The following is a 26663-nucleotide window of genomic DNA, read 5'->3' on the forward strand; positions in this document are numbered from 1 at the left end:
ACAGCGTGCGCTCTGGGACGGCTCAGGAAATAAGCACTGGCCTTTGGCTTCAACCCCAGGGTGGGGAAAGCTTGTGATGATGTATCACTGCACTGCAGTGTGAGATGGCTTTACCACTAGCCTGAGCTGCAGCAGAGAGGCGGTTTAAGACCCCCAGGCTTGTCCTTCAGAGATGAGGAGGGGACTTTAGAACTGGTCGATAAATATGTTCTCATTCTGGGGAGGAAGGGAGCACTTTGAAAAAGGGAAGTTTTGGTTTTTGAATTATCTTTTAGATATTATATGGTCTTTCATTATCTCTCAGATACACACACACACACACTCTCTCTCTCTCTCTCTCTCTCTCTCTCTCTCTCTGTGTGTGTCTCCGGGACATATAGAATCAATCTTTCCTCCAAAGAAAAAGAAGAAATGATGACAACATTTTGCTATGGAAGGGTGTGGACGGCAAGTCACCCAGGTACCGAGGCAAGAGACTGAAGGCACAAGCTGTTCCAGTATAATGAAGAAAATAATAAGAATAGTTGTACTAGAAATAGAATATAGATATGATTATGTATTAATATTATTAATCATTAGTTTGTAGAATTACCCTTTGTTCTGCTATTATAATAATCCCTATTCTAGAATTATAACCTAGGAAAAACCAGGTCATATGGAGTTAGGAGCTGAAGGGACACGATAAGAAGTGACCAGAAGGCAAGAGTGTGAGCCCTCTGTCACACCCGGATCAGGGCAACTAGAGGGCTCCTTGGTCTAGTGGTAATGCCAGTGCCTGGGAAGGCACCCGTCACTTAGCAGAGCGGGAAAGGGAATCATCCAGTGATGCTGTGCTTCAGCGCTCACACTCCAGGTCCACTTTCATGTTCCGTTGTGTACGCCTGGCTCCGTCTTCTAGCTAGCAGTAGCAGAATTAGTGAAAGCATTAAAGTCTTTGATCTTTCTGGTAAATGCTTAGAAGAAATGATGACACGTGACATATGCTGTCCTCTCTCTCTCCGTCTCGGCTGCCATAAAGGGAAAGGCCCCCTTTATGGTGGACACATGACTTGCGTGACCTTATCAATCATTGGAGATGACTCAGACTCCTTGCCCTGCCCCCTTGCCTTGTATACAATAAGTAGCAGCGTGGCCAGGCATTTGGGGCCACTACCAGTCTCAGCATCTTGGCAGTAGTGGTCCCCCAGCCCCAGCTATTTTTTCTTCTGTCTCTTTGTCTTATGTCTTTATTTCTACAATCTCTCGTCTCTGCACACGAAGAGAAAACCCACAGGCCATGTAAGGCTGGACCCTATACCTGGCACCCAGTGAGGATTTCTCTTTCATTGTGTGATGGCGCGCTTCGAGCATGGAACTCAGTGGAGGACATCAATGACAGATTCCTGAGAATTGTGGTCAATAGGCTTGGTGGTAAGCTTGGGCACTCAGAGTATCCCGGGCCACCATGGGACAGGCCAGTACTAAGTACTCAGCTTATTTAAACTTTATAAAAACTCTCCTTAAAGAAGGAGATGTAAAAGTCTCTGCCGATAAGTTAATTGAATTGTTTGAGGTCGTAGATCTCCTTTGCCCTTGGTTTCCTACTGAGGGAACCTTAGAACTCAAAGAGTGGGATGAGATTGGTCGACAATTCAAAATTGCTCATAAAGGGGGGCGTATTATTCCTCCCACCATTTGGTCAGTCTGGGCTTCGGTTCGCTCTGTTCTGGATTCCTTGCAGACTCAGGAGAACAACCTGGAGACTGAGCCCTCTTCCCTCCCCTCTGAGGAGGTTGAGAAGTCCTCAGTTCTCTTTCTCCTGAGGATACTGCACAGACTGAGGCCGTCGTTTTACAGACGGACCTCCATTCTGACATTCCTTTGGCCCCGCCGCCTACACCAGAGCCTACCGCGTCCCCATTATCGCTTTATGATGAACTTTTACATGATTTAAATGATCTCATTTCCCCAAACCGGCAAAATCCAACCAAAATATATTATCAACAGCCGTTGCAACTGGACCCTCCTGTCTTTCCTCAGCCCTGCTGTAGGGCCCCCTACCTTCCATCTGCGTGGCCTGAAAATGAGGCTACACTGCCTGAAAAAGAGGCTCTGAACTACGTTTCTATGCAGCCCGGTAATGAGGCTCTCAACTCTGTCCCTGTTCAGCCCTGCTGCAGTGCCCTCAACCTTCCGTCTGTTCAGCCCTGCTGCAGTGCCCTCAACCTTCCGTCTGTTCAGCCTGGTAACGAGGCTCTCAACTCTGTCCCTGTTCAGCCCTGCTGCAGTGCCCTCAACCTTCCGTCTGTTCAGCCTGGTAACAAGGCTCTCAGCTCTGTCTCTGCTCAGCCCTGCTGCGGGGCTGTCAACTTTCCATCTATTTGAGCTGGCAACGAGGCCTTCAAACCTATCCCTCCACAGCCTGGTTATCCATCTCTCACTTCTGTTTCTCCTTCAGCACATCAGGCTCCCTTGAAGCCTGTCCCGCAGTTACTGCAGCAACCTGGACCTCAGGCCCCTGAAAGACCTGCCCAGCGGGTCATCTCGCCTCAACCTGGCTTACAGGTTCTTGATTCTTCCTCTGTTCAAAACCCTAACTTCTTTCTCCTTCTGGTCCGGTCACTCATGCAGTTGCCACCACCACCATTGCCGCTCATAAGCAACAAGTTACATACATCCCTCAAGATGACACTCCTCTTATGAGAGCCATCGCTCAGGTAAGAGAATATGGAGCTCCTGAGGCCTGGCAATTTCCTGGAATTTTACAACCTCCCATACTTGCCACCCCTGCGGCACAAAATCAGCCACAGCCAGCTGACCCTGCTCAGCAGGCGACTGATCCCGTGGCTTCTCCAGATGTACAGCCTGAGAATCAGGTCCCTCAGCCTGAGAATCGGGCTCCTCAGACGAATAATCAACCCCCAAAACTGCCTGCTGCTGTGGCGCAGCCAGCTCCAGGTATACCTACAGTCCAGGCAGCAGTCCAACCAGATCCTATTCACTCAGGCCAGGTTCAGCTATGCCCTGCTGCTCGGGAAAGTTTTTCTTTTAACTTCCTCAAAGATTTCAAAGAATGAGTGAAGCAGTACAGCACCAACTCCCCTTTTGTCCGTTCCATATTAAAGGCCCTAGCAGAAGGTAAACGTCTGGTGCCCTGTGACTGGTAAATTCTAGCAAAGTCAGTCTTATCTAAACCCCAATATTTACAATTCAGGACTTGGTGGGTTGATGCTGTCCAGGAACGCATTCGTCTTAATCAGGGCTCTAATCCTGTTAATGTTACGGCTGACCAGTTACTGGGAATGGGACAACAGGCTGGAATTCGAAACCAAACTATACTAAATGATGAGATTATTGAACAATTATGAAAATGTTGCCTAGATGCTGGGGATAAGATTCAGAATGACGGCAAAATGTGTCCATCTTTTACGGCCGTTACACGAGGACAACATGAACCCTATTCAGAATTTATTGCCCCTCTTCAAGATGTGACAGAGAAAGCAATCCCTGATGGCCATGACCAATGACTTGTTGTAGAACTTACAGCTTATGAACAAACAAATGCAGACTGTCAGGCAGCTATTCACTCCATGAAAGGCAAAATTCCATCAGGAGGTGATGTAGTCTCCTCCTACATTAAAGCTTGTGAAGGCGTGGGGGAACTCTACGTCCAGCAATGGTCATGGCACAAGCCATCGCCACTATTAGAATGCCTGGATGATTCTCTGGCAAACACTTTCAATGCGGCCAATCAGGGCATTGTAGAAAAAATTGTCTTCGGCTTTCAGGCCGCTGTTTTTTTCAACGCCAACAACAAAACCCTATACAGAAACAAACCTTCCGCTCCACTCTGTGCCCACGATGCCGTAAGGGAAATCATTGGGTCACTCAAAATTTCACATTGATGGTAACCCCTTTAAAGCCATTCAACAACCAGGGAAATGGAAGGAGGGGCTGGCCCCAGGCCCCTCCAAACAATGGGACATTCCTCAACTCACGGCCTTTGGCGGCCGGTCAGATGAGCACTTTCCCGGCCCAATCCATTCAATTCCCACTTCAGCCATTTGTACCACAGGATCTAACGACTCAGCCCCAAGACAAATCTCAGTACAATGCTTGTCCCCTGCCACCACAGGCTCAGCCGCTGTAGCTCTCTGCTGCGCTCGAGATATTTCTCTCTTACCCGGAGAGCCACCTATTGCTGTTCCCACAGGTATGTTTGGCCCTTTGCCACCTGGCACTGTCGGCTTGCTTCTTGGTCGCTCAAGCCTAAATTTAAAAGGTGTTCAAGTACATGCTGGTGTAATCGACTCTGATTATTCAGGTGAAATTCATATTGTCATTAGCTCTGCGGTACGTTGGTATGCAGCAGCAGGAGACCGCAATCCTCAACTTCTTATACTCCATTACATTCCACTAGGATCTAGTTCTTGTAACAGAACTGGAGGTTTCGGAAGCACAGACTTTCAGGGCAAAACAGCCTATTGGGCCAGCAAGATTTCTGATACTCGTACTGTGTGCTCTGTGCATATTCAAGGAAGGAAGTTTGAGGGAATGATTGACACAGGTGCTGATATCTCCATTAGAGCCTTACATCAATGGCCTAGACACTGGCCCAAAGAATGTGCATCCACAGCATTAGTTGGTGTTGGTCAGGCTTCAGAGGTTTATGAAAGTTCCACTGTTTTACACTGTGTGGCCCAAGGGGGACAGACTGGTACTATTCACCCCCTGGTACTATTACACCTATTCCAGTTAATCTTTGGGGAATAGATCTTTTACAACAATGGGGGACACAGATTTCTTTTCCACAAGGTAATTACAGACAACAAAGTAAAGACGTTATGGCAAAAAAAAAAAAAAAAAAAAAAAAAAGGGATTTGTTCAAGGTACAGGTTTGGAAAAATCAGCACAAGGTACTACTCAGCCTATTATACCTACTCATAAATCGGATTCAACAGGACTTGGTTATTCTTTTTTTTCTTTTCTTTTCTTTTTCTTTTTCTTTTTTTCTTTTTTCTTTTTTTTTGAGACGGAGTCTCGCTCTGTCACCCAGGCTGGAGTGCAGTGGCCAGATCTCAGCTCACTGCAAGCTCCGCCTACCGGGTTCACGCCATTCTCCTGCCTCAGCCTCCCGAGTAGCCTGGACTACAGGCGCCCGCCACCGCGCCCGGCTAGTTTTTTGTATTTTTTAGTAGAGACGGGGTTTCACCGTGTTAGCCAGGATGGTCTCAATCTCCTGCCATCGTGATCCGCCCGTCTCGCCCTCCCAAAGTGCAGGGATTACAGGCTTGAGCCACCGCGCCCGGCCAGAACTTGGTTATTCTTTCTAGAAGCAGTCACTATCAAGCCTCCAGATCCCATCCCCTTAACTTGGAAAACTCAGAAACTAGTTTGGGTAGATCAGTGGCCACTCCCTAAAAATAAGCTGGAGGCCCTCCATATTTTGGTCCTTGTACAATTAAAATTGGGACACATAGAGCAATCTTTTTCCCCTTGGAATTCACCTGTTTTTGTTATCCAAAAGAAATCTGGTAAGTGGAAAATGCTTACTGATCTCAGGGCATTACATGCTGTCCTTCAACCCATGGCAACCCAGCTTGCCATCCCCTGCTATGATTCCTGAGTATTGGCCACTTATCATCATTAATCTTAAAGACTGTTTCTTTAACATTCCTCTGGCCCCTCGGGACTTTAAAAAATCCACAGGCCCTGTAGGGCTGGACCCTACAGAAAGGTACATAATTTCATGTTTCATTAGAGAGTGCTTTTTAAGGCCACTTATTATTTTGTAGCTTTGCAAAATTAAGCGGCAAAAGGAAGAACGCTTTCTCAGAGCCCCACCCACCAAACCCGGCGAGCCTGCACTGCGGTGCCCATCACATCCCCACGGATGGCTGCACACGTCCGGCGTTTGCCTGAACCCCCACCTCACAGCCTGTTGCTGCCGCCACCCCCTTATGGGGCATCCCACAGCTAAGAGATGCTCACAGTCCCCACACGGCTCAGCTGGGGATGTTTCCAGGAGCTATTTTTCCTATTAGTTAAGCATTATTTTACCAAAGCCGTGAGTCACAAGACTTTAAACATCTGCAAATCTTTGAGGTCTTTGAATAACTCAGTTTTCCATGACTATCATCAAATTGTGGAACAATGAGTGAAAAATGTATTTCGTTCGTAAACAACTCATCCTCATTCATAAAAATAGAGCCAATGTCTCATACTGTTTGTTCTCCACAGCTCATGTCAAATGACATCATAAATTTCTGTCATCCAAGCCCACTGAAACACAGCGAGGTGAACATGCCCCTGCTTGTGAACAGCTGCTTTAGTTCTTTCCTTCCCTGAAACAGGAGTAGAGTGAAGACCTCAGCCTCCAAGGGTAGCGAACAGGTTAGGAAATGAAGGGCCCATCACTATCAAGAAAATGGTTTTGCTAGAGTCCTTATCAAGTGGATTGTACCAGAAAGAAAGTGATCCTCATAGGAGTAGGCAAGTCAGCCTCGCCAGCTGCACAGGACATGACCTTTCCATTTCCCGATGAATCCAGAGGTGTAAGGTCACACCCAGAGCAATGGCTCCTCTCGTACCAAAAGCGCCTGGTAAAGCACACTTTCTAGACACCAGATGTGTTCTGGGGGATGCCAGAGAGCTCCCTGCAGCCGGCGGTATCCAGGTGGGCAGACTTACACAGCAGCACGCTGTCCCTCAGGGCATCGATCCGAATTTAGGGACACAAGCTGCCCAGTGCACCTCCATCCATCACCTCTCTTCCCCCCTCTTCTTGCTTCCTTCATTATTCAACCTTGAAAGAAAAAAGAAAACAAGATGCTTGGTCAAGCCAATCCCAACTCCCGAGACCGTCTACCTCACACTACTGTGTACATGGCAGGAAATCTCAACAGAGGCGAGGAAAGACTCCTCAGACAGACCTCAGTGGACCAGGATCTGAGCAGGATTTGCTCACCTCGGAAATAAGGCGGACCTCCCAAGATGGAGAGAATTTAAGTGGAAGAGATTCATGAAAAGAAAAATATCACCCAGTTAAAGCATGGCCGTGAACAAACAGCCATTTTAACTGGCTTGTTTTTCTACAGTCAACACATTAGACGCTTGTCCATTCAATCTTCTCTTTTAAAATTAATGAGATATCCGTTCCTTAATGTCGTGCTATGAATTTTTTTCTCAGCATCTCCCCAGTTCTTTACTCTTGAGCACTAAATAGTAGCTTTCTAGAGGATGCTTTTTTTCATTTGCTGCCAGGGCTTCCTCTAATGGGCCGGTGGGTTCGTCCTGTTTGGAATCGGTACTTCCGTGTGTCAAGATTTTAAAATGCATGGTCTAAAGTCGGCTAGTGGGGCCTGTAGGCTTTTGTAACGTCCCCAGGAATCTGTGTGTGTGTGGGAGCGGGGGTATGTGTGCATCTGTTTGTGGTATGTGTGTGTCCATTCATGATGTGCGCATGTGGTTTGGGGGGGTGTCTGTGTGTGTCCACGTGTGTCTGTATGTTTGCATGCATATATGGTGTGTGTTTATGTGTGTATCTGTGTGTGGTGTATCTATGTTTGTATATGTGTGGCATGTGTGTGTCTATGTATGTAGTGTGTGCATGTGGTATGTGGGGATGTCTGTATACATATGTATGCATATTTATGCATCTGTGTGTGTGGTGTATGTATTTGTGTGTGTGGTGCGTTTGTGTGGCATATGTGTGTGCATCTATGTGTGGTGTGTATTTGTATACTTGTGTGTATGCATATCTGTGGGTGTATACCTGTATATATCTGCATGTATATGTGTGTGTATGGTGTGTGTACGTGTACCTGTGTGTTTGTGTGTGGTGTGTGTGTGTCTCTGTTAAGCAGACGTCTTTGTCCTTTCATTTTTCAGATCTTACGCTCTCAATGTGAAAATGACCTTTTATTATTAACCAGCTTGGTCATCGTTTTCCCCCTTTTGGGTCACAGTGTGCAGAACCGGTTTTCCATCTTGCTGGCATCCATGGCAGTTAGCCCTTCCCCGGCGGATTTGGACATGACACCACCACTCCCATCTCAGACCACCTGCAATTGGCTCTGTGATAGATGCCACCATTGCCACAGTAAAAATAAAACAATGGAGAGGCCATTACTTAGGTCCCTGAAGCCCAAAACAGGCCAGTACACTTTTCCCTAAGCCTTCACGAGAGCCAAGCGCCTCCACTCACGGTGGAAGATCTGCCTCTCCTCACAACCCAAAGTAGGATCCCTGCCCCTGCCCCTCTGGGGCATGCAGAGGGTGGGAGGGCACTGAGCAGCACCCGCTTCACACCCATGGGTGCTTTCTCATGGAACTTGGGCTTGCCAGGACTGCCTGTTCTCCTTCAGACAGCGTCTGCCCTGCCGCAGCTTGGACTGAGAAAGCAGCCAAGCGGGAAGCGGGCTTTGAGCCTCGAGACAGACTCCATCTCTCTTGTTTCTCAGTGGTCTCCTGCTGCGTGGTCTGAAGGAGGGGCACCAGCCCAATGACTCCCGGCACTCAGCAGTGTCAGCAGCTGTCAGGGCCCCGTGTGGCTCAAAGCCATGCCCTGCCAGGCTCCTGGTACGGCTGGTGGGGCAGGGACCCTTCCCAGGTTTCGGCTGATGTTTCAGGCCACTGGCAGTTCTTGGCGATGTCTTCTTAAAGCCAGAGCAGGTTTCTGTAGGAGAAAAACCACAGTTAGACTATTCATCCACGTCGTTTGACAGTGACATTAGAGTCTGGCTGTCACTGTCTCCCTGTGTCCCCATTCTCAGCCTTTGGAGAGTGAGTACCCAGGTGAGTACCAAGGATCAAAGTATGCTCAATGATGCCCTCCAGCAGCTCATCACTAACATGCAAATGACTTTACAATCAAAACATCAAAACATGTGAATGCCCAGAGCGTTGCTCACACATGCAAATGCTTTAACTTGCTGTGATAGAATAGATGCATGCTATGTTATTTCTGAACACTGTAATAGAAGTTGCATTTGCATAATATTTTATAGCTCACGAAGCCTTTTCAGGTAAATTTTCTATTTTAAGTCTAAAAACAACCAGTTTTAGAGATAGTTGCTATTATTAACTCCTCATTTTACAAATGAAAAAGCCAGTAAGTAGGCTGACTGCTGACTTAGTAGACAGCATCAAAAAGAAGAAGCAGACTGCCATTTCTTCCTAGAACACGGCTGGTTCTCAGGCCCAAGTGCCCACTGAAAGCAGCTGTAGCCTTAACAGTGCTGGTGCCCAGGCTCTGTTCCCTGAGAGCCTGGAGTAATGGGTCTGGACTGGGACCAGAGACCAGGCACTGAATATCTTTAAAAGTGTACCAGGGGCTGGGTGCAGTGGCTCACACCTGTAATCTCAGCACTTTGGGATGCCAAGGTGGGCAGATCACTTCAGGTCAGGAGTTTGAGACCAACCTAGCCAACATGGTGAAACCCTGTGTATACTTAAAATACAAAAAATAGCCAGGCTTGGTGGCACGCATGTGTAATAGCTACTCAGGAGGCTGAGGTGGGAGAATTGCTTGAACTCAGGGAGCAGAGGTTGCAGTGAGCTGAGATCGCACCTCTGCACTCCAGCCAGGGCAACAGAGTGAGACTCCATCTCAGGGAAGAAAAAAAAAAGTGTACCAGGAAGTGAGGCCATCACTGCTACTCCTCCCTGCTGTCAGGGCTCGGACCTTAGGGATGTGGAACCATTTGGGACCCTGATACAGGAAAGTGAGGGTCAGACCCAGACGTGAGTTCCAGCAAGGTGGGGTTCTTCATTCTCGGCTGAGTAGTGTTGGCCTGAAGTTTTCAATGCTAGGTCACCGAATACCCCATAAATTCCAAACTGGTTACATGATCAGGGTCTCTGATTCTTTGGGCTAAAAACTCAGTAGTTTTTCCTGTTAAAGCTCATCTCCTTTCTGTGACTTCCAGTCCTATGTTCTGTGGAAGAACGGGAATCTACAGACAATCTGTAGCATAGAGAGGCCCATGTCATGCCCAGAGTGTCAGCTCAGCACATCTAGGAACAGAGCCGGGAGCCTGGCCACATCCTTTCACCTCTGTCTGCAAAGTCACACAAATAGGGGGCTTGGATGCCAGGTGAGGCCTGAGCTGGACATCAGGAAGCTGTGGTCAGGCTAGTGTGACTCTCTGTAAGAAGGCAGATCACTTGAGGTCAGGAGTTTGAGACCAGCCTGGCCAACATGGTGAAACCCTGTCTCTACTAAAAATACAAAAATTAGCTGGGTATGGTGGCATGGCAGGTGCCTGTAACCCAGCTACTCGGGAGGCTGAGGCAGGAAAATCACTTGAACCCAAGAGGCAACGGTTTCAGGGAGCTGAGATTGCGCCGCTGCACTCCAGCCTGGGCTACGACAGAGTGACACTGCGTCTCAAAAGAGTCTCAGGTGGCCTGTGGAGTCCAGGCCTTGCTTGGAGAAGAAACCAGGAGATCTCAGCCTCAAATACCATTAACATCACCATCTCTATCCCCAGATAGCTTTAGAGATGCCCCAAAATGAGCAAATCCCAAGGAAGTTTCAGCCTAAAGTGATTCCTTTCCCAACATTCCCCTGGAGATTTGCATCTTTAGTGCTGAGCTGCAACCAGCCCCATTTCAGAGGTGCTATTATCCTGGGATGATACCTCACTCACCAGGACAACTAAATCTCCTTTATGGCTATACCCAGATCAGGGAAGATTCAGGCTTCAGGAGCCTGATGTGCTCACAATTCTGAGGTCTGATGCTTACTTGATTTTTTTTTAAATTTTACTTTAAGTTCTGGGATACATGTGCAGAATGTGCAGGTTTGTTACATAGGGATACATGTGCCATGATGGTTTGCTGCACCTATCAACCCATCATCTAGGTTTTAAGCCCTGCATGCATTATGTATTTGTCCTAATGCTCTCCCTCCCCTTGCCCACCACTCACTTGATTTTTTGAGCCCTCTTTAAGAAAGAGAATTTTGAAGACCATTTTATTAGGAGCGACCATAACTGGCTCCAGCCAAGCTGTATCATGGAATTAAGACTTGGTCCAATAGTTGGGAGATACAACTCCCCACACTGTCACTGAGTATAAGACAGCTACAGGCTTGAGCTCAACAATACAGGAATGCTGGTAAATTCGATTCTACATAATTCTACATGACTCCTGTTGAAAAAGAAAAGGAAAAGTATGATGTGTGTATAACTGAGTATGCTACATGGTATCAAGTCTATGCCTAAGTGGATGGTGGCCTTGGCTACACTGCATGGTTGACAACAACGTAACCCCACATCAAGTGACTGTAACCCACAGCCTACAGAGCTCACACTGCATGTCCTCTAACTCAGCTGTCTTTTCCTTGAATGTTAGAACTGACCAAGGCTGGTCAGGCACCACAGCTCACACCTGTAATCCCAGCACTTTGAGAGGCTAAGGCAGGTGAATTGCTTGAACCCAGGAGTTTGAGACCAGCCTGGACAACATGGCAAAACCCCATCTCTACAAAAACTACAAAAATTGGCAGCTTGTGGTGGTGCATGCCTGTAGTGTCAGCCACTCAGAAGGCTGAGATGGGAGGATCACTTGAGCCCAGGAGGTTGAGTACTGAGCCATGATCACACCACTGCACTCCAGCCTGGGTGACAGAGCAAGCCCCTGTCTCAAAAAAAAAAAAAAAAAAAAAAAAAAAAAAAGTGCCTAAGGCTATTCCAATGCTACAACAAGGAACATGGAAAGGGAAAAGGCAGTCTTAGCAGATTGCAGATAAAATTTCTTACTTTTGGAAATTTGGTTTTAAAAAGCGACTTATTGCTGGGTCCTTTTCCAGGATCTTGGTAGGAGCCCATGCAAACTCAGGGTCTTCAAGTGAATTATATTGCATTAGCTTTCTGGTGAATCCACCTATGCCCACGGCGAATATGATAGTAAGAACAGGAGTGTTAGGAGACAGTGAGTGAGAGAGGAAAAGGGAAGGAGGGAGGAAGGGAAGGAGGGAGGGAGATGAGAAGGCAGAGAGAGAAAAGGGGGTGGGGGAGAGATAGAGGAGGTTGTGACTGGTTGGAGGTGGAAAAGCAGCAGATGCGGAGTGACCAAAACCAGGAAAGGAGTCACATGCTTTCTTGCCAGGGACATGCTCTGAAAAGCCCAGCAACAGTTCTGCCTGGATCCTTAGTCCTTCCTTCTGCAACCCTGGGCTGGGACCCCTGGCGCTCAGCCCCACTGGTTCATCATCAGCTGCATGCTCCCAGAAGGCCTCCTGTGGGCCCCATACATTTCCCATCCTCTTTTTCCCCAGGCCTTATCACCTGTGGATAGAACCAAGGGGTCAAAATGTGCCCCGCCACTCCCCTCCTACCTGCTGAAGCAGACCCCCCTTGCTGGGCATCCCTGGGTCTCAGCTGTGGCTCCAGCAGGCTTGCTGTTCTTGAGGACAGAGACACTGCTGGGCAGAGACATGCAGGGCCACCTGCCCTGAAGTCTGTATGGAGAACCAGGCCCAGCCTGGCCGCTCTGTGCTCACATCTCATGGGCCTTCCCCAAATGGGTTCTTCAGATTGTGTCTGCTGCACCTCCGTAGAGCTGGATGTGGTGATCAGGCCGAGCTTCAATTTTGCATGCCGGTCCCCAGTCTCCAGCATCCCCTCAATCCAGTGACACCCAGCCCTCCCTGTCAGCCTTTCTGCCAGTAGTAGTCAGTGACAGAATGAGGGTCATGTCTGCCCAGGGCCACGTCCCAACCAGCTTCTGCTCCCTGGGTCAGGCCTGTCTGTGTGGGTTTGTCCAGACAGACTGGTATAAAGATCAGGGCAGGTACAGCTGGCTAGTTCTGGCTTTGCCTTCTAACCCTGCAAGGCCAGGGCACCCCCAGGTGGGCAGCTCTAATCCCACAGCTGCCCTCACCACACAAGCCCCACGGATGGAGCTGCCTCACTAAGTCCCACTCCACCCATGTCTCCTGGTGCTGTGAGGAGAAGCCAAGGAGATGCTGTCCCCGAAGTGTGACCAGAGCCTGAAGCTGAGGGAAGCCCAGCGTGGCACCAGGTCTCCCACTCCAGGGCTGTCCCACTGGCCACCAGCCTAGGTCACAGGTATTCAGCAACATCTGCAGCACAGACTCTGGGTCTGTCAGGCGTGGGGATGGCTGCTGGCTCACTGCTAGGTCAGGGGAACACCCGCGTGGCCCACGTGTTCCAGCCACTGTGTTCCAGCCCAGTGCCCAGCCTTAAGCACCCTGTTATAATGACCAGCGACTGCTGTGACCCAAGGCAGCCTCCCATCCAGAGCTCCTGGGCCAGGGCATGAATCTCAATCCTGATGAGGGCTTATTCCTGAAACCCCAAGATAAGAGCAGGGACCCTGTGCTCTGGGATTTCACCGTGTAGACCCCCACAGGGCTGGGGTTTACATACAGGAAGACCATCCTCAGGGTAGTACCTCAAGTAAGCAGTAGTGGCAAATACGGCCCACCGCTGCTGCGCTTTCTCAGTCTGTGGGGTTCATTTCCTTGGTTTGGGAATTTAAACTGGCTTGCCAATTTTAAAAGGCAAACATTACCAGGAGGACAGAGGGAAGGAAAAAGAAGGGAAAGAGTAAGAAGTGGGGGGTGGCCATGGGGCCATGTCCCTGGCATGGGGTGGGAAGGCCTGGCCAGAGGGCTGCTCTCCAGGGCAGGAAGGAGGCAGTTTGCAGGGCTCCCCTCCGCATCGGGTCGGTCCACTTGGGGCCAGACAACAGAGAGTTGGACCGCACAGCCCCTCAGTGCTACTCCTTGAGTACCCACTAGATGGCAGCCGACACCTGGGCAAGAGCTGGTCTTGGTCCACCTGGCAGGAAAGGGACAGGCTATCTCCTAGGTTATGCCTATTTTTATGAAAGCGGAAGAGGCACCAACTGCATGCACTATTGGGAATCGTGTCTCAACAGGTACAGAAATAATGTCTTAAGCGATTTATATTCAAAATAAGTGATTGGCAGATGACTGCTCTTTTCAGGGAACCCATTTCTAATCTTTGAGGTCATAGTGTTGTCCAGCAGGGGGCATTGGAATGAGTTTCTCTAACTCCCCTTGCTAAAGTCAGCGTGGTGTGGACTTGTTTCTGTTAGTTCAATATTGAAATGCGGTCATCTTGGAGTCTTTGGTTCCCGAAGGTGGGATGTAGCATGCTTTAGCTGGAAGGGAGCCTTCACCCGGGTCTGCCAGCCCCCAGCCTGGAGTCCTTGGGCTGCTGGGAACTGAAGGACTCATCACACGTTCCCTGGAGGTATTCCAGGTGACAGGCGTGCTCAGGTTCCCCAACTGCAGCTTGCTAGTCCAGGCTTTGATTAAGGGAGATGTGAAAACCAAGTAATGAATTTAGGTACTACTGAATCAATATGGTGTGGAGGAGCCCTACCTTACAGAATGTAGGGTCCAAAGAGGTGAAAAAAGAATCTCAGATCTAATCCAGCCTCTGCTTTCCAGGTGAGGACAGTTACTTTTTTAAAATCTGCAATGGACTCAGAGCAGGGATCCCATCAACACCTGCTCTGAGCCCCACTGCAGTCCCAGCCCAGCTTTCCAGCACCTTCCCAGGCGTGGCGTCACTGGCAGTTTTGAGCAGATCCCACTGCAGGGCTGGTTCACAGCTGTTCTTGATTTCCAGACATGAAGCAAAGCCAAAGGTGAGCCACTTTCTTGACACAGCCAAAAGAAATTTTGAGGAATGTCAAGAGGAGTGACTGGCGGTCCTTCTTGAGTGATAAGAAGCTATGTATTTTTTTTTTTTTTTTTTTTGAGACAGGGTCTCGCTCTATTGCCCAGGCTGAAGTGCAGCAGTGCAATCTAGGCTCACTGCAACCTCTGCCTCCCGGGTTCAAGCAATTATCCTGCTCAGTCTCCTGAGTAGCTAGGATTACAGGTGTGTGCCACCACACTCAGCTAACTTTTTATATTTTTGGTAGACACAAGGTTTCATCATGTTGGCCAGGCTGGTCTCGAACTCCTGACCTCGTGATCCACCTGCCTCAGCCTCCCAAAGTGCTGGGATTACAGAGAAGCTATGTATTTCTATGCATGTATTCTCACCACCTTTCAGCTAACTGACAAGGGGGCCTATGGACAGCACCAAACAGAGGTAAGGGACTTACTCGGGCATATCACTGTGAAGCCAAACACGCTGCTCGATGTGTCAAATAACCAGCTCCCCACAGCTCTTCTGGGAAGTTCCCATCCATGCCCAGGGAGATTTGGCTCCAGGACATAAACTATACACTCTGAATCAGCCTTCCATCGATGGTGTGTTTACCCCATAGCCAGGACTCACTGGTCCAGGAATCAGGCAGTGGAAATGGGAGATACACCACTCACCATCACCCCTAGTGAACCACTGGCAACATTTTTGCTTCCTGTTCCCACAACTTTATGCCCTGCTAGCCTAAAGTCTTAGCTCCAGAAGGAAGAATGCTTCCACCAGGAGACGCAGCAATGATTCCATAATTTCTACAACTTCCACAACTTCCAAATGGAAGTGAAGACTGCCACCCAGCCAGTGTGGGCTCTTCGCGTCTCTGAGGCAACAGGCCAAGAAGAGAATGATGGTGCTGGTTGGGGTGATTGATCCTATCAAAGGGAAATTGGACTGCTACTCCACATTGGAAGTAAGGAAGAGTATGTCTAGAACATAGGAAATTCCTTAGGGCATCTCTTGGTACTACTATGCCCTGTGATTAAGCTCAGTGGAAAATTCAGGAATGAAGGTTTGGGTCACTGCACCAGGTAAAAACTCATAATCACCTGAGGGGCTTGCTGAAGGCAAAGAGAATACAGAATGGGTTGGTGGAAAAAGGTGGTTATAGATACTTACCGTGGCCATGTGATCGGTTACAGAAACAGGACTGTAACTGTCATGAGTATTTTCTCCCTACTTTGTTAAGAATACCTTTTTGTGTATATAAAGTAAGCAAATATCTTTTTTTCTTTCCTCTTTTATTTCCTTATCCTGTAATACATAGTACATTGATTTTATATGAATATTTAAGTGTTGTCAATCTTACATTATAGTATTTAAACTAAGAGATATCAAGGAGAAGCGTAAGCATCACCGAAGGCCATGCCTTCCCTTGTGGGGAAGGGATTAGTGAGTTTTGGGTTGTATGCGAGATCGTTAGGCATATAGCATGCATTGGTATTGTCTTTATTTGAAGATTAGCATGGTTTAAGAAGATGCATTTTGGTGTTGAGTTGATAAGAAGTGGACTTATGATGCTTAATTTTACGTGTCAACTTGCCTGGGCTAAGGAATGCCCAGATATCTGGTAAAACATTGTTTTTGTGTATGTCTGTTAGGGCATTTTGTGAAGAGATGAGCATTTGCATCAATAGACTAAGAAGATCCACTTTCACCAATGTGGGTGGGCACCATCCAATCTGCTGAGGGCCAAAGCCAAAGGGCAAATTCACTCTCTCTGCTTGAGCTGATATCCCCATCTTCTGCCCTCAGACACTGGTGCTTCTGGTTCTAGAGCCTTTGCATTTTAACTGGGCCTCACACCATCAGCTCGCCCGGTTCTCAGGCCTTTGGACTAGGGCTGAGTTACGCCACCAGCTTTCCTGGGTCTCCAACCTGCAGATGGCAGATCATGGGACCCCTCCGCCTCCATGATCGTATGAGCCAATTCCTATAACAAATCTCACATATCTATATATGTCCTATTGGTTCTGATTCTAGATCAGAGGACGCACATCCTTCTAGATCTGTAGGGCTCCTTATGAATCATGAGATCCCCAGAACAACTGCAAAATTAAACAAATTCAGTGAAACAAAAATTAGCTATTTTGCAGATAATTGGTGATTTTATCTTTAACTTTCAGTTTTGTCATGATGTAGACATCACTGGAGATGCTGGAGCTGGAGTTAGGGCCACGGCTGTCAAAGGAGAGTAGGATAGGCTGGGGAGGGAGACAGAGCAAACCTTCATTGTCTCCATATTACACCTGGTGGCTTTTCAGATGCTACAGGAAGGTGGACTATGTCCATGGATTCCTAGAGCACCTCAATCTGAGGATCTTTTAAAAATGTTTCTTACTGTCTGTGTGAAACTGAACAAGTTGCTCAACCTCTCTGAGCTTTGGTTTCCTCTTCTGCACAAGATATTGATGATGATAATAATAATACTGACCTGCTATAATATTTGCGCATCACTTTGCCTCTATAAGGAATAACTCTTAGCAGCCATCGTTTTTCCATGGTCATTTGCAATGCCCAGGGTGTGAAATCTCGCTGGACAGAAGCCCAATATGGGTTCTTCAGGACATGTGTTCCATAGAACCAAAGCACCCAGATACGTGAGGGTGGGAGTTAGTGGCCAGATGACCTGAGCCTCTTACCTATGGGGAGGCCACAGGCGTGTCACTCTGTGCCCTCCGTACCACCTGAGCCACAGTTACCGCATGTGCGTAGTTCACTGTGGAGGTATGAAACCAGCCATATCACAGCCATCTGTGGCACACACCTATAATCCCAGCTCTCAGGAGGCTGAGGGAGGAGAATCGCTTGAACCCAAGAGGCAGAGTTTGCAGTGAGCCAAGATTGTACCATTGCACTCCAGCATGGGCAACAAAGCAACAGAGCGAGACTCCATCTCAAAAAACAACAACAACAAAAGTCAATGTTGATGACCACCACTGTCCTCCCTGCATAGGGTCCCTCTTCACATGTAGCTATTTACCCTTCACGAGTTGTTCTAGAAAGGCATGAGTTCTCTGTACCAAGGAGCGCAGGCACTGCCCTGGGCCAGGAGTGTGAACTCCCGCCTGGAACAGCCTCTGAGTGCCCAGCCCATGGTGACCCTGGTTCTGGCAATGCCCTACAGTTACATGGCCCAGCCCAGGGGTCCCTGTGGATGGAGAGCTCTTCGCCACCCCCATCCCCATCCTGGGAAGCCGGAGCTGCATGGACATCCCCAGTGCCTCAGCCCTGTTCTTATGTGATCTGCACGGACCCCACTCCAGGCTTGCCATTGCCCCCAGATGGCTGAGGACCACCTCTTCTCCTCAGCCAGGGCCAGGGCTGAGGTGAGAGAAGGGGATGCTGGGGCGTCACTTAAGGACACCCACTTGCCTCACCTGGCCTAGGCCTGCCGTGGGGATCCCCCCAGCCATGTGCTTGCTACCCAGGAAGCCACACTGAGGAAAGAGACCAGGGGCCAAACCCAGCCTGGGTGCTCGTCCTTTGTTGCTGGGCTTTCAGCTTCAGCCCTCCGTCGACCTCGCAGGGTGGGCTTCATGTGCTGTGCAGTAGAGTGAGACCCTCCCAGGCCGGAGCCTCCCCACTGCCCCAAGACCATTCCAGCCTCTGCCGTGTTCTCACATGGGTATTGTCCAGACTGTTCTGCTCAGTGGAAGAGAGAAACCATTCCATGGTCAATGACTTCTGGAAACCTCTGTGGACTTGCATTCCCTCGGTTGGAAATGAAGCATCCTCAGGACGCACAGAATTCCGGCCGCACGGAGACCTGCCTGTGCTCATTTCTCCCAGCAGGTCCTCCGCGTCTTTGACTCCTCACAAGGCGGCTGTGCAAGGCGCTCTCCCACACCGGGGCTCGCTGTTGGCCTGGCGTGGGCTCCCACTCAGCCCGTGCTGTTCCAACGAGTCCTTCCTGGGGCCTGAAACCTTAGCCCATGCCTCTTTCCCCCACACAGTTTTCCCTCTTTCTGTGGCTGACGACCTCTCCCTTGGGCCCAGAACACCACATCCCCACCACACTGAGGCTGCCAGTTGTTGGGAAACAGGTCGCTCTGTTCCCCTCTTGGGCCTCCCACAGTCCTGGAACAGTCTGGGGGCCCCGGGAGGGACCCAGCCAGCCTCTCCTCGCTGGCTGGACTCCGTCCAAGCGTTGTGCTCCATGCGCCCCTCCTGGACAGCCTTGGCTGCCGTGCTCATCAGTGCTTCTACCAGGGCAGTCGGGGGAAGGACAGCAGGCAGAGCTGCACTCCCTGCATTGGCTCCCGACTCCTAATGCCGGCACAAGTTGGCTTAGCCAAAATGAATTGTTTGGATGATTTTTCCGTATTTGAAGGGCCAAGGAAAAACTTTCCATTGTGTGTCTGAGTGTGTGTCTGTATATACGTCTGCATGTATGTCTGTGTGTGTGTCTGTGTGTCTAAGTGTCCCCGTATGGGTCTGTGTGTGTATGTACATGTGTATGTCCATGTATATGTGTATCTGCGTGTATCTGTGTGTCTGTGTGTCTCTATGTATGTGTGTGTCTTATGAGTCTGTGTGCCTGCACGTATCTGTATCTGTGTGTCTGTATGAGTCTGTGTGTCTGCATGTCTGCGTGTCTGTGTGTCTGTGTGTACAGGTGTGTCTGTATGAGTCTGTGTGTCTGCATGTCTGCGTGTCTGTGTGTCTGTGTGTACAGGTGTGTCTGTATGAGTCTGTATGTCTGCATGTGTCTGTGTGTCTATATGTACATGTGTCTGTATGAGTCTGTGTATCCATGTGTATCTGGGTATCTGTGTGTCTGTATGTACATGTGGGTCTTATGAGTCTGTGTGTCTGCATGTATCTGTGTGTCTGTGTGCATCTGCATGTGTTGTCTCAGGACACAAACCCACAGCACACAGAGCTGGCCCTGCCCATCCACTGACACAGGAAACCTGAGCCTCGAAAGCAGCCCGGGGCGCGCCTCAGCGCTGGCGCACTTGCCTTTTCCAGCCTCCTGGTTCTTCGGCGGAGCCCAGCCCTGGAGCAGCAGAGCTCAGGGACACTGTGCTCCTCCTGTCCCCACATGCTGCAGCCCACCACCTTGCCAAGCTGTGTCTGGGCACGTTCCTAGAACCTGGCTTGGCTCCAGCACTGGCCCTGCCAGCTCTGTGCAGACAAGCTCCCAGGAGACGCCCCAGGATTTCACAACGAGCCCTGTGTGCCCAGTCCACCCCTGCCCCGCAGCTGCTGTCCGCTCCTCCTTCCTTTGGTTTCCAGACCACATGAAGACACGGGATGAGCCTACTCAGAAGCCCTGAGCCACACAGAAGCCCTGGCCAGCCACGGTCTGGGTGCCCTTTGCTCAAAGAGCTGCAGCACTCTTGACCCAGCTCCACATTGCTGCCCCAGGCACTTCATTTCTTGTAAATTAACCCTTCTTTCTCTCTGGAAACTTCAAAAACTTCTCTTTACCTTTGAAGTTCGAAGATAAATCTTTTTAAAATGCATTCTGCCATGCATTGGTGGGCCCTTTTAAATAGGACTGGGTATCTGGTCTGCAGAAAACAGTGCTAAACTAAAACGTGGAACTCCCGTTCAAAAAGCAAGAAAAAGGCATAACAATACTAAAGTATACAGCTTTTTCCTCTCTTCCAGAGTCTCTTTCTTGATGTACTGCGTTTTTCATGTCATTGAAACGTCATTCCAAGTAAAGTTAAAATTTTAAAGTATTAGCATGAATTTTATCCTTTGTGCAATGATAGTTTTAAATGCAAATACAGAGGAATCACTGAAGTTATGGTTTGTGTTATGGTTTGTGGCTCAAGCATACATGTGTATTTCATTTTTACCATAACAGTGACAATGCTCCTCAAAAGTAGCTCAACTATTTGTGTTTTACTTCTTGCTACATGCACATGCACCAGCACCGTCTACCTTCAGCTGACTAATGAGGGAGAAGGCACCAAAGGACAGGAACTCTGGGTTGCTCTGTCCTCATCTTTCCTCATATGTCATCATTTTCAAAGCACGTGGTTGTCTAATACTGGGAAGTAGCCCAGGTAAGAAGGGATGCGATAGGGTGCCTTCATTGTTCTGTTTCTTAGAAGGCCTTTGCCTTCTTTAGGCGTTTGAAACAAGTTCTGGTTCCAACAGATCGTGTGTGACTTTGTGGGGCTTCCATATGCCCCTCCTTCAGTGGTAGAGCATGCTTACCTTCTGCTCGCCTTCAGTGTCGCTGAACTCCACCGGAATCCACTGGAATTCTGTGTGCATGGGCCTTAGAAACGTGAATGGAGCAGCCAGAAACGGGGACACATAGATTACCTGTGTCTCTGCACATGCACACAGTTTGTGGCCCCTTTGGACTTCACTTACAAAACCCAAGTTCAAAGATCAAATGATGAAGCATTTCAAGATGGCAACAGATGAGAATCAGACCATCATAGAGTCCTTCTGAGCGTACAGCCTTACGTGACCACAGGGGCCACATACCGAGGAAGCTGGCCCTGCTTTTGAACTGGAAAAGTTCTGATCAATTTTCTTCTATCAGTTATTGAATTATTTTCCTCCCTCGAGTCTCTCTGTTCTCTCCTCCTGGAACACCTACTAAATACATAAAGAAACTTCCAGCTCCCTCTCATGTGTCAATTGTCTCTTACCTGGATTTATTTGTCCCCATGAATGACATTCTACAAGAACCCCTTGGTCTTTCAGATCACTAGTTTATTCTTCAATCGTGTCTGTTTTGCTAGTTTTCATTAACAATCATCTTTTAAATTTCAAGGTTTTATAGTTCTTTTTCATAAAAGCCTCTTCTTGTTTCATGGATAGTTTACATTCTCTAATCTTCTCAAACGTATTAAATATGATCACCTTTAAAACTTTAAACTGCTGTGTGTAGCTGTTTCCTTGAGCAGGGACAAGTTCCGTTCGTTGAATCTGAATGTCGCTGTTCTGTAACATTCATTTTGCTCACATGTTTGACAGCTTTCATCTATCTGTGTATCTTCCTGTTGGAGAATCCCTGGCCGGTCATGTTTCTCTCTGCTCAGGTAAAATAAGAGCCTCAAATAGATCAGTGGTTTTCAATTCTTTTTAGCATAGATAAATGTAAAATAAAATTTTATTTGTGGAAATACAGCGTGTAAATCCACAGTGGAACGGCAATAATTGAGGCCGAGACGCCCTGCAACCCTAGAGGTGCCCACTTGGACGCTTGGTGTTCCCTCTGCAGCCTCGCCATGCAGCGAGCCTTCCCTGTGATTGCTGGGCTGGGCGATCCTGGATCCTCACAGCCTATGTCTCAGTAGTGAGTGAACCAGGTGATCTGCACAGGTATTTCAAGCTCCTGTATTATCCGTGATGAGGACATCTAGATTTGGACTTCTCTGAAATTCTTTCATAAATATTTGTTTTGTCATGGTTCTAGATATGGAATGGTCCTCGTGGCAGATAGACTCACCGGGACTTACGCACCACCACACTCTTCAATGGGAACAGAGCTCCCATTACCGGCTTCCCAACAAAGTCTTGAAAAAGAAAGCTACAAATGAAAATGAGGATGCAAGTCACCAGGGAAGGCAGAGGAATATTTCTTTTATTTAAGTAGACTTGCTGATTTCAAAAGAACCATTTCCAGAAAAGATTGGGCTAAGCTCCAATCTTGGCCTCTGTATGTAATACAAAAGTAGATGCTATAAATTAGTAAATTCATGGCATTCGATCATAAAAAAGAAGAAGAGATGCATTTTCTGTTAGACCCTGAGGCTGTACTTTCCTAACCACTGTGCAGAACAAACACCAGGTGGGGAGATGGCTTTGTGGACCTGCAATCCAGTTTCTGATCCAGAAATAGGTCACAGCACCAGTGTGAAAATACCTGTTGTTTTTAACTAGGTCTGTGTGTGTGTGTGTGTGTATGTGTGTGTGTGTTTTCCTTAAGGGCACTTGAGATTCTGCAAAGAAATGAGGAAGTGGAAGTTTTGAATTGGTTTTTCTTCTTGTCTAGGGAGGATTTTTTTTAAAAAAAGAGTTTCTAAGAGGTAAATTGAATTTCTTCCTCAGGAAAAAGTCAGTTTTTCATGAATCAAGTATATTAATAATAACTTTTTAATTGCTGGATTATAACTTTTAAAAGTTTGCAAGTTGGGAACCTGTTTCTTGGCTCTGCGACGTTCCCTCCTCTTCCTGGGGTTCTCTCCTCCTAGGACCCTGGGACCAAGGACTGCCCCTCAGGTCTTTGATCTCTCTGATCTCCTTGTCCTTTTGAATACATTCTAGAAGAATCTTTGGATCCTCCTCTGCAAAAGCCCACATGCTCTTGGGGGTTCCCATTGTTCTGGATAATCCGGAGTCTTCATGTTGTAAACAACAACCGCCACACCAACATGTTTTTCTGTTGTCCTCTTGGCAGCCTGAGAACAATGACACCATAAGGAAAGCACTTAGGGATTCCATTACAGTTCAAGGGCGAGGGCCAGTGGCCTCCGCCAAGTGCCAGGTCCTCCTATCCCTGAGTGAAACACTCACATTCCCTGGGAAGGGGCATAGGGACCAGAGCACAGGGCAGCGAGGGAAGTGCTGTGGGCCAAGGGTGGTGGTTTCTGAAGATGGCTCTGCCTTTAGAAGGCCCACTGGAGCTTTATGTCTGCATGCCCCATAGCAGAACTGTCATTGCTCTTCTTCATGTTTAAAGTTATGGTGAGGTAGGAAGATTGCTTGAGCCCAGGAAGTCAAGGCTGCAGTGAGATATGATCATGCCGCTATACTCCAGCCTGGGCAACAGAACAAGAGCCCATCTCAAAAAAATTTAAGGGCCAGGCACAGTGGCTCATGCCTGTAATCCTAGCACTTTGGGAGGCCAAGGTGGGTGGATCACTTGAGGTCAGGAGTTTGAGACTAGCCTGGCCAACATGGTGAAACTCCATCTCTACTAAAAAAAAGACAAAAATTAACTGGGCCTGGTGGCGTGTGCCTGTAATCCCAGCTACTCGGGAGGCTGAGGCAGGAGAATCGCTTGAGCCTGGGAGGTGGAGGTTGCAATGAGCCAAGATCAGCCACTGCACTCCAGCTTGGGTGACAGAGCAAGACTCCGTCAAAATAAAAAAAAATTAAGGTATATAATTTTTTATATACACATTTAAGGTATATAAACACACGTACACACACATAAATGCAGCACCTTTCCTAAGCGTACAGTTTGTTGAATTTTCACAAACTGAGCATGTCCACGTATCCAGCCTCCGAACAAGAACAGTGGGTCACCCGCACTACACATAGAAGCACACCACATACCCCTTCCCGGTCATGACTGGGCCCAGCATTATCCTGAGTTCTGACAGCACAGCCTAGTTCCACTGGATTTTATACCTTGTATAAATGGAATACTACAATTTGTACTATTCTGTCCAGCTTCTTTGGCTCAATTTACTTTGCAAGATTCTCATACACATTATCTCAGACCATCGTAGATTATCATGTCACCGTCTTGTAGTCATTCCTTGGTGGGAACAGACCAGGACTTGGTTATACATTCCACTGCTGAGGGGCAGTCACATGGTGTCCTGTACTTATTCTTACTAATTAGTGTGAGGCACGAGGCTTCCGAAGGTATTTTCAGGCCAAAGCAGCTGCTATTGTCCAAATAATTTAAGCAACAAATGAGGAAGGGGGGACGGAGAAAAGGAGATGCTGGTCAGAGAGTGCAAAGTTTCAGTTAGACAGGAGGAATTGTTTTAGTGATCTATTGGACAGCATGGTGACTCTGGTTATAATAATGTATTATATATTTCAAAATTGCTTTTAAAAGGTAGATATTAAATGTTCTCATCTAGGAAAAATGACAAGTATGTGAGATGATGGATATACTAATGTGCTTGATTTAATCATTCTACAATGCACACATGTACTAAACCATCAGGATGGGTGTGGTGACTCATGCTTGTAATCCCAGCACTTTGGGAGACCAAGGCAAATGGATAGCTTGAGCCCAGGAGTTGAAGACCAGCCTGGGCAACATGATGCAACCCTGTTTCTGTGAAAAATACGAAAATCAGCTACACATGATGGCATGCACCTATAGTCCCAGCTACTCAGGAGGCTGAGGTGGGAGGATGACCTGAGCCTGGGAAGTAGTGTCTGCAGTGAGCCATGATCGTGCCAGTGCACTCCAGCCTAGGCAACAGAGTGAGAATCCTTCTCAAAAAAAAAAAAAAAAAAAAAAAAATTACACATACAGTATCATGTGTCAATAATAAAAAAAGTGTAAAAGTAAGTCAGAACAAAAGCCACACCAAACTTTCAACAACTAAAAAGAAAGAAATGAAACAAATCTAGCCTCAGAAAATGTGCTGTTTGATCAGTTTACCCAGATAGCACAGGAGCAGAGGAAAAGGTTGTTTCTAGATTCCTTGGGTACTGTCCAGCTTCTCTTCCTTTCAGGGCAGGCAGTGTGGACAGAGACCTTAAAATACAGAGAGCTGGTGATGCTTGGGAAGTTACTCACCAAGCCCCAGCCTTGATTTGCTGAAAGATCTCATCAGAAGAGGAAAGAGTGGGTAGGCATGATTGGGATGGTGGAGGCAGGCAAATGCCTTCATTCACTGGAAGCAATTTCAGAAACACCTGGATGCTGGGCTCCACAGGCGTTTCTCCCATCTAGAAGACTGTGAAAAACACATTAGACTAACTTGTCCCACTACCAGGAAGATGCAACTAGGTTCCCCTTCTTCTCCTCCAAAACAATCCCCTTGGATTCAAGGTGGTAGCAGTCGGCCCTAGAGGCTGACGCCAGAAACCTCAGAAAGACGTCAAACCATTCAAGGAAGTTCAGGAATGTGCTGCACAGAAACTTCTGACAGGAAATCCAATTTCCCTATCTAGATTGAACCCTAAAAGACAGTAAATCACGGAGGTCTTGGAGGTTGGAGATTTCAAAAGTCTGGATGTTTGTATTCTTTGGTTGGTGCTAATATAACCCTGACATTATTGCTTCTATTGAGTGCATATTAACTACGTGGTATTAGCTGGTATTTGCAAGCTCCAGGGAATGCTTCCCTCAAGACAGCAGCATTTTGTAAATTAATTCAATAAACACAAAAGTAAATGCATCTGTTTAATGGAGGAGGCAATTAATGTTTCCAGATTCCCCTGGCCTCCAACTGGAAATCTGGTTGAATTTTGAGATGTGAGTCAGTCCATCCCTCAATGGACAATGACTGGAAGTCTCAGGTTCTGGAGGCATTGGCTCACAGGGGTCAGGCCCTGTGGTCCTCGCTGCCAGGTCCCGTCTGTGTTCAGGGAGATGCTATCTCCCAGGAATGCTCCATTCTCATGCAGGAGGCTGGGTCTCCTCTTGAGGGGTATTAGGTGGTACCAGCTCACTCCTGGGCCAACAGCAACATCAATGACAACTAAAGCTGTGGATCCCTCTGAGTCGGGAGCTTGTCGGGCAGCCTCACCCCTGAGGCTGGGCTTCATCCAGGGCAGCAGGTCCAGGCCTCGCAGGAATAAGACAAAGATGCTCAGTTTCACTCTGTCATTCAGGAAGTGCTAACCAGTGTGATAAAACAGGATCATAGCGTAAGAAACATAGGTTTTGGAAAAGAGAAGGCTTACTATTATTCATTGTGGGCGATATACTTAAAGCCGAAAGAAAACCCTGAAAAGCAATTAGAAACACTAAGAGATAATAATAATAAAAGGCAGCTCTTACAAAATTAATGTAAAATAAATACCTTTTTGATAGACAAATAACAACTCTTTAGAAAATATAATGGAAGGAAAATGTCACTCAGAATAACACTAAAAAACCAAAGTCCTAGGAATAAATTTAAGAAATATGAACACGTGATGAGAAGGAAATGTTAAGTCCCCAGTGTGAACATAAAAGAAGATTATTTCAATATATAAAAATCTCTTTCTCTTGAATAAAGGGCATAATATTATGCAGTTGTCCATTCTTCCTATGTACTCTATATCCTAAACACTAATAGAATCTATTAATATGTT

At 47.6% G+C, this 26663-nt stretch overlaps 1 protein-coding gene and 1 long non-coding RNA gene across 5 annotated transcripts in view; one reads left to right on the forward strand and one right to left on the reverse strand.

Moving 5' to 3' along the window:
- The window catches only part of LOC126937670 (40S ribosomal protein S20-like), a 1038442-nt gene that overhangs the window by 650178 nt on the left and 361601 nt on the right, over nt 1-26663 (forward strand). The gene's annotated exons all lie outside the window — the stretch shown is intronic.
- The window catches only part of LOC126937678 (uncharacterized), a 117272-nt gene continuing 110703 nt past the window's right edge, over nt 20095-26663 (reverse strand). The window contains exon 6 of the long non-coding RNA XR_007719811.1: nt 20095-26204. This is a non-coding gene — a long non-coding RNA (uncharacterized LOC126937678). The remainder of the gene's footprint in view (nt 26205-26663) is intronic.

Source organism: Macaca thibetana, chromosome 15 (genome assembly GCF_024542745.1).
Source record: "Macaca thibetana thibetana isolate TM-01 chromosome 15, ASM2454274v1, whole genome shotgun sequence".
NCBI lineage: Eukaryota > Metazoa > Chordata > Mammalia > Primates > Cercopithecidae > Macaca > Macaca thibetana.